Genomic DNA, 983 nt, shown 5'->3' with positions numbered 1-983 from the left:
GTTGGTGGTGGTTTGGGGGACTTTAGAGGAGTCTCAGAACTTTCCTTGAGCTCAGTGCTGGAGCTGGGCCCCTCAGTGTCTTGGGTGCTGCTGGCTCCTCCGTCTGAGGATGGATTTTCTTTCCTGGAGAATTGTCTTTAGTTATTTTTATAATAATGTCTCTCCTCCCATATTTTGGGGAACTACTTTTCAGATGTTAAACCTTCTGTATTTTTTTGTAATGTTCACCTTTCAAAATATGTGCTTTCATCCTTTTATTACTGTTTCTAAGGGACTCCTTCTTGTCTTCTAAGCTTTCTGCTCAATGCTCTCAATCCTGATATTACCTTTCATTTCTGAGAGTGCTGGCCTGTTGAAGGCATCTGGATTCTTCTTCATTGGGATGTATCTCACTTCATTTGACAACTTTGTTTGTTTTAAGAGTTCGTCCTTGGTTTTGTCTCTGTCTTCTTTGAGTGCTGACGACTAAAGGTCCGAGCTTCCATATTCAGTTCTGTTATGTTCACATTTTGCTTTTAGTATTAAACTTTATCTAGACTTAGTTCTTCATTTTCTTTTAATTTTTAGTTGAGCACAGATTATTTTCAGCCCCCTTTGTTTTCTAACAAACACATTAATGTACCTATAAGAATTCTCGTCTGACTATTTCTCTGCCTGCATACCATGAATTGCTAATGTATTTGCATTGGCTCCCAAACGTTCCATATTTAATACATGGATTAATTATTTGAATTCTGAACATAACCTCTAGGTTAGACTTTTAATTTTATTGTATTATTCTCAGAGAATATGATGTGAACAGCACTGAGATTGTAATTTGTTGGGACTTCCTCTGGTACAAGTTCTGACCAACTGTGTAAATATTTTTGTGTGTTCCTGCGAGACTGCGCTGTCATTCCTGAGAGACGTCTGCTGGGCATCATTAACTTGAGGACCTTCTGGGACACTAGAATTTGCAGATCTTAAGTTCTTTATTAAAATAG

Source organism: Mus musculus, chromosome 3 (assembly GCF_000001635.26).
Source record: "Mus musculus strain C57BL/6J chromosome 3, GRCm38.p6 C57BL/6J".
NCBI lineage: Eukaryota > Metazoa > Chordata > Mammalia > Rodentia > Muridae > Mus > Mus musculus.
This window is presented reverse-complemented; position numbering follows the sequence as displayed.